The following is a 7,406-nucleotide window of genomic DNA, read 5'->3' as shown; positions in this document are numbered from 1 at the left end:
ATCCAACCTCTGGAAAAAAGGTTTTCCATCTGTTTAAAAATGTTTTTACTCTGGTGCTTAGAAAAAGCAAACAGTTCAGGAAGCATCTATTTTGGGTTGAAATCCAAGTTGTGGATTCCCAGTGCTGCTGCATTTTTCAGACCCTCATGTTATGAGTTTATAAAGCTCTCTTCGAATAACAGCTGCTGGGAGAGGATTGGAATCTCCATGGTAGTTTTCTGGGAGTCATATTTATGAGATCTTCCAACTGGAGCAGGCTAGAGAATCTGTTCTTTTTTGAGAGCAGCTACAGATGCAAATAGTGCAAAGCAGTAGTATAAGCAGGGCTGGGCAACCAGGGCACCAGCCTCAGGTGTCAGTTCTTAGGGGGCACAAGCAGTACCATACCTACACTCCTGGCGGCCCTGGGCAGACTTTTAGAACCGGGCTAAACTTTGCCAGAGATAATGATTTTTTTGTTGCAGAAGTCCTTATCACATTTCTGCCTGGATCCTAAGTGGCCACCTGGTTCGCCCATGTCTGGGCACAAGAATAGTGGCTGCCACCACTGCCACTCAGGGAACAAAAATTGTTTGTTATGCTTCTGATGCAAAGACAACTTGTTATCATTTAGGAATCTGGGGGCTCTTTTCCTTTTCTCTTGAGAAATGATGTGGTGGGGTGCAAAGAACCTGCCTGAAAACTGCTGTGTGTATAATGTAATGGGCTAAGCAACAAAGTAGGACTGGGGCCCAGCAACGGGAGAGGGATACTGCAATGACCTGTTGATATAGTAGCAGGAGTGGTAAAAGTAAATTTTGTAGTGGGTGAGAAAAAAATATTGATTTTCAGCAGAGGCATAGCAGGGCAGCTCTGTGCTGGCTCCTGAGTTGCCAGTAGTGGTGGTATATTCAGTCACAAACTGCAACAGTGGCTATTTTTGCACCCTCTCCACCCAAAGGCAGTTCCCAGGTCTGCTGTCCTGGTTGCCCCCCTCAGTTATGTTACTACCTTTCAGGAATTTGCAGAAACAGACTTAATTTACTTATTTATGCTCTGACAACAAACTGTCTCCAGATTTAATGGAATTTAAGTTGCGGATAGGCGAGGGGAAAATGCAAGATAAAAACAGGAGGGGTGTCTGCAGCACAACAGGAGCTGTATTATGTATGTAGGTCTGCACAGTGCTCTACCTTAGAGACCTCTATAAACAAGGTCCAGGGCAGCCAGAGAGAGCAGGATTTTGAAAGAACCACACTCAGATGCTACATGAGTAGTCTGAAGCCTAAGATTGTTCCCTGAGTTCATTCTACTGAAAGCCTGTTGTTTCTCTTTCCTAGATTTATAGATTTTAAAAACAGAAGAGACCTTCATTGTAACATCTAACAGGAGTTGTATCTCTGTACCCTGAATATCCAAAGCAGGCTGTAGGAGATAAATCCCTGCAATAGAAAGATTTCTAGCAGTTGCTGGACCATAGACAGTGCCCACTCCTACAGCTGGCAGGGCTTTGGATCCAAATTCTCAAGTGATGTACATAGGATTAATGACACTGTGGCACAGCAATGTTTGTGCCTGCCACTTTAAGACCTGGAGCCAAGCAGCCAGCAGGTGCTTAATTGCGGTGGCCATTTTTAGAGCTCTGGTTGCCCATATAAGCAGGGCATTTTGCTGCTGGCTGGAGGTGCAGTAACATCACCTGGCTGTAAAGCTTCATGGAACACTCTGGAGGTAAGGGAGGAGCTGTAGGGGATGGTCAGGAGGCTCCTGGTCCTAGGCGTGACTTAAAACTGCACCCTGCTGGGAGTGGGTGCAGAAACCCCCAGGAAATGCCAGGCCAGTTACCACCCTGGTGAAGGCAGGCTGGAGTGCCTTAATCCCAGCTTCCACAACTGGGTGGGTTACCCCCTTGTAGGGTCCAGAAGGTGGACCCCAGCAAGAGAGTGGGGCCATAGACTCAGAAAACTCTGTTGAAATCCCCCGACTGGTCAATGCTGGGGCCAGGACCAGAAGGGTCAAAGGGCCAGGGGCCTACCATGAGGAACGCCCAGAGCTGAGGGCCTGGGGTCCTGATGGCCTGGAGGTGGGCCAGGGCCAGTGTAGCCAAAAGGTCCCGGGGGGACCACATGCGTAAGGGGGGGCAGCTCAGGGAGCTATGCAGTGGAGCCTGAGTGGAGGGATCAAGGTGGCATTCAAACAGTAGGATTCTGGGCCCCAGAGTGGGGCCGGTGATGTTGACAACAGAGGTTGCCATCTGCAAGGCATGGGCTGTGGTGTAGGGGAGGTGCAGAGCCGCAGATAGCACCCCCTGGCATCAGGGCAAGAAATGGGCAGCCTCCTGCTTATTAAGATAATTAATTAACTAACTAACTAACTAACATCGAGGCATGGTGGGTGAGAAGGTGGGCGGTTAGCCCAGGAACAGGTGGGCGGGCAAAAAGTAAATCTGCCCCCAGAAGACCCCTGTTACAGATGCAGAGGAAAATGACTGTTAAATAGAAGATTAGACTTTAGTTGGAAAAGTATCAAACTGGATGCTGAAGAAAGATATCAGATATACATATACATAGATGTTAAACACACACTTATGTAATATATAATTAATAATTATAAGTGATGTCCAACCAGGGTTGTCCTGAGGTGGGGGAGCTTTGGGGGGCCTTGTGGACAGCCACTGCTGACTGCTGTTGGCTCTGCCCACTCACCACCCCACCTCCCTGCTCTGGGCCCTGCCCACCCCTAGTGGTGGCTCTGTGTCCAAAAATAGCTAGAGGAAATCTTAGATTTCTCATTTTTAAGCACAGTATTCTTCTTTTCAGTTTTAAGGCATATATTCCATTTATGCAGGTTGGTAAAAACCACTTTATTGTGTTTTACACTTTGTTCAGCATATTTAGGCATTAGAAAATAAATAATTCATAACAAATAACACCAAATATGAGCCAACAATTAACATATGTGTACAATCACAGTAGAGGAATGTGTGGGACAAATTTCAAGCATTTTGACAGAGTAACACATGCTTCCACCTTATGTACCTACAAGTATCCCTTGCAGATGTAGACATTAAATAAGACCGTAAGTATCTATAATGCTGTAATTTCCGGCAGCTTTCTCATAATGGTGTTAGAATGATTGTAGCTAAATCAGGACTTTTGAAATCACACCATTAGATCATTCCCAATGAGAGTTAAAAGTCCCATATTCTGCCATACTTATCACGATAAGGATAAGCCAGTTTTTAAAATGAATTCATGCACTAGTTTCTAGGACTGGTGAAAAATCATCATGCTATAAGAAATCTATGCAGGGCATGGAGTTGTAACTGTGAATCAAAGAATAACAGTGATACTACATAAGAATGTAAGACATGCCCTGCTGGGTTATACCACGGGTCCAATGAGCTCAGTATTCTCAACTGCATAGTGGCGCAGAATAGTTGCTAAAGGTAAGAGTATTTATTTAGGGTCTTTATTGACTTAGCTATCCCCTGCCATTCTTCTATTATTGCTTCCAGCAATTAAACACCTACTATTGTGTTTAATACTCATTGATGGACCTATCCTGCATGAATTTCTCTTTGGAACCTGGTTAAATTGTCATTTTCTACACCTTATAGCAATGAGTTTCACAAGTTAAATACATGCTGTGTGAGAGAGAATGTCTTTTTGTTAGTTTTAAGCTTGCTTCCTAATAATTTCCTTGCATGTCCTGTACTTCTAGTATTGTGAGAGATGGCACACTCATTATTTTATTGACCCTTCACATATCCCCATCAGTCTTCTTTTCCTTAAAGTGAAAAGCCCCAGCCTATTAAGTCTCTCCTTACATGGAAGCCTTGCCATACCTTAACCATCCTTGTTGCCCTTCTCTGTAGCTTTTCTAGTTTGATCTTCTAGTTCTACCTGTTAACAGCTTTTACTTGGAATCCTATGTGTAAAATTCACAGTGCATTTTATAATCCTCTAGCTTGAAAAGTTTTATATATGTCAATTACTCACCACAGGCAAAATATAGTTCTTGTGTGTTTCACTTTTCCATATTTCCTTCTTTAGAATCATAGAGAAATAGGGCAGGAAGGGACTTCCAGAGGTCATGTAGTCCAACTCCCTGCCTGAGGCAGAATCATCCCTATCCAAGCCATTCTATACAAATCCATTGTCAAACCTATTGGCAAAACTACAGTCAACCCTGACAGAACCACAAGACATAACACCCTAACCTGCAATAGGTGAAGAAAGGAGACAACAGCAGCCAATGTCTTGGTGCCATGAGGGTTGTTGAAATACTCCAAGATTTTAGACTTTTATCTGATTTTAGGTGTATTCTTACATAGTTCTGAAATGGGAAATGAACTGTATTCTGGTACGTCAATCTTTTTCAGACTTACAAGCATTTCTTTTATAGGGTCCAACTGACTTGAAGTCCGTGGCCAAATCATTTTAGAGGTATATTACTGATTTTCTGGTAATCTAGAATTTTGTAGTCGGGAGTGTAAGTAGTCTTCAATTAATAAATTGAAATAGTATTTGCCCAACCATTTCTTCTTTTCAGGTTTCATCAGTGCTATTAAAAGTTGACTGTCCTCCCCAGCCCCGGGGCAGAAATGCTGACCTCTTCTGCAACACAGCATGTTCATAAGTACAGCTTATTTCGAAGTACCTTCGAAGTCATAATTCTTGTGATGAAGCCTGAAATAATGCCTACATTTCAGAGCTATGCTTGCCTTTGCAAGCAAGGTTTTTCATTCATGTATTATTCTGTTCATTTTATCCTGTATCATCTCCCTAGTGAAAGTAAGCCCTTCAAGGCATGGACAGGTTGGTTATATGTCCAGCAAAGTCCTCCCATTGCAAATGCTGCATAGTGCTAGATCAGCAATAATAAAGCTTTGTCTTCCTACAATGAAATCTGCAGGATAGTATGGAAAACCTCCTTAAGTTCACACACTGGGTTATTCTGGAGCCTATAGGGGCACATGTTGTAACTTGCAACATCTGCAGAACCTGGAAAAAAGGAAGTAACAGCCCCACAGAGATCTGTTTCCTTCATAGTGCTGACAGGTCTCCTCTTCTTCATGGCACTGTGAAGGAAAGGAACATAGGAATGTAAAATTGGAAAGGGACTCTTGGGCCATTAAAACCAATCCTGTGTTTGCAGGCAATCATTTACTGAAAGAAACCCACAAATATGATGGATCTTATATCCACATCTAGTTAAATGGCCTCTTTCAGTTATAGGGGTTTAGACACAGAATGAGAGTTAACATTGTCTGAAGCATTAATTTGTTGAGATACAAGCAGATTTTCCTACAGATTAAGGGAGCAAGGCATGCAGATTTAGCTTTTTCTCTGGTGCACTCCCTCCTAAATAGGCTTTCCCTATATGAAAATGTAGCTACTTAAGGTCTGGTAACTCAAGAACTTCTACGACTACACACAAACATTGTGTATCTTACTGGAAAACTCTGGATCTTATATTTCTTATGGTATAGAAAATCCATTTCTATCTCTACAAGGTGTGAAGTACAGGATTTTAGATGTATCATGTGGTTGGTCCAGGACAGAGTATTCTCCATCCTGGGTAAAAGTTATATTATACATTCATCCTATCACACAGATACCATATTGATGTGGTACTTGTGGGAAGAATACACAATGATGTAACAGTGCCAAGATTTATGACCCTGCATAGGGATGAAGGGCTTTTTTTGACCCACTCTGTCAGTGGGAGCTAAAATCCTGCATAAAGCTGCTGAGTAACTTCTGATGACTCACTGTGGCAGATGCAGTCTTTTAACTCTGCCAGGCTATAAGGGAGGTGGGTGGGAATCTCTTGTTGAAGGGAACCAGTGGTAGAGATGTTCCTGAATGAATATCTTTGGAATAAAATGCAGACTTTTAATATTGCTCGAGATATCAATGAAACCAAACTTCTGTGGAGGGGTAAATTTGACTTTATATAGCATATGGAGCACTGCCTACTTACAGATCAATGTAATTTTGGGGAAGTCCTGAATAATTCATGTGTGGCTTTAATCCTTATGAAATAACTCAGACATCAAAGCCTCAAGTTAGATAAAACCTTCTATACCACAAATTCTTCTATATCCCATAATATGTGTATATGTTGGCATACGCATCTTTTTCTTAAGTGCCTTTAAAAAAAACTAGCAAAAATATCTCTTTACCCTCCAAAATAAAATGTACTTCCCATATAATATTGGTTTGAAAGACCGGCTGGATGATATTCAGACTTGGACTGGTGACAGATTTAAAATCTGATTTCTCATCATCCTGTAGGGTTAGAAATGTATTCTTTATATCACTGACTGGGGAGGAGTTGGGAATACCCTTTCCACTTGTTTCTAGTTCTGGTAGATCAACACGTATTAAGCTGTACCATCACTTGTCATATTACCACTTCTTTGCCAATGGTGCAAGTCTTCACTGCTGAAGTAATTTTCTAGCAAGGGTCATTGGGTTCTCTCCCATGTAACTCATTATGTATGAAAAGAGTTACCATTAATATCTATAAGCCATTACTTTGTTCTTCTTTGGTTCTCTCTAAAACTTGCCTGTCACAAAATGCTTGATGTTAGGTAGGCCTGCTGTTTCTTATGCTATTCATGTCTGTGTCTTTTCTCCTTATCCTCCCTTCTTTGAAGTATACACCTGTTGTTTTTCATCATTTGCTGGAAATATAAAATCTTTGGGGCAGAGACCATCTCTTTTATCCCAGGTGCCTACATTACCTACTATAATAGAGCTGTGAACCCTGACAATAACAAATGTATGACACAGGGAGTTCTGCATTTTTTTTTCAAATATTTCTACAGGTTTTCACAGTTATCACCACTGGGCATGTCAGTAATGTCCTTGAACTCTGATGTATACAGTTGTGATAACAGTGCTTAAGGCCCTTCCTAAAGAATACCACAATTTTTATTTATAAAGCTGGAAGAGGCTCTCTTATCTTTTTCTTGTCTACCACTGAACAATTAAATCCTACTAAGTAGGCACCTTGGGGCAGTAACTGTATCTCTTTCTGTTTGTATAGCATCAAGCACTTGCCCACACAGCTACTGGCAGGGGCCTCTGGATCCTGGCATAATACAAACAGTAACCACCACAGTAAAGTTAATCCATGCATAACAGGCCCCATATGTGTCAGTGGAACAGGGTGTGATAATTAGTTTCATAAAAATAGCTAGTATGACATACTCAAGTTACAACCATGATCACAAAAATAGGAGATAATGATAATCCTGATCCCTCCTTCCTCTGAAGTGGCTGGTCACACTGGAGGGGTAGGAAGGATGGGGTCCCTCGGGTAAAAGACAGGGCTGCTGTGCCTGGAGAAGGTGGGAAAGGTCACTCCAGTTTGTGGTGCTTCCCCTAAGCTGAAAGAACCAGCACGTCCCTCCG

The sequence above is a fragment of the Crocodylus porosus genome, unplaced genomic scaffold (assembly GCF_001723895.1).
Source record: "Crocodylus porosus isolate Cpor-Errol unplaced genomic scaffold, CroPor_comp1, whole genome shotgun sequence".
Taxonomy (NCBI): Eukaryota; Metazoa; Chordata; order Crocodylia; family Crocodylidae; genus Crocodylus; species Crocodylus porosus.
This window is presented reverse-complemented; position numbering follows the sequence as displayed.